The sequence below is a fragment of the Sinocyclocheilus anshuiensis genome, unplaced genomic scaffold, assembly GCF_001515605.1.
Source record: "Sinocyclocheilus anshuiensis isolate Anshui unplaced genomic scaffold, SAMN03320099.WGS_v1.1 scaffold223, whole genome shotgun sequence".
NCBI lineage: Eukaryota > Metazoa > Chordata > Actinopteri > Cypriniformes > Cyprinidae > Sinocyclocheilus > Sinocyclocheilus anshuiensis.
In genome coordinates, this window is record NW_015548214.1 from 1,374,286 (window position 1) to 1,374,648 (window position 363).

A 363-nucleotide genomic window follows, 5' to 3' on the forward strand; every position below is an offset into this window, starting at 1 on the left:
TTTCATGACATCATGACTGCAGCTAGGGCTGGGAGATATGGCAAAAATTAATATCTCTGTATTTTTTGGCCGATTTGCGATATTCGGTATATATCTCGGTATTTTTGTTTTTGTATTTAAAAAATCTGTATTTAATGTATATATATTTCACTTACCGCCCAATGTTGTCCAACAAAACAATACATATTAAAGGCTATGAAAACAAATAAAGTGAACGTAACCATGTAAGCCTTTATATTATGTGCAAAAAAGGGTGAAAATCACATTGTAACATCGCAATCTAAAAACTAAAATAAGGCTTTTAAATTGGAAGTTAAATTCGCTAAACTAAAAATGAAAATTTGAGTTGTGTTAGGCTATTTT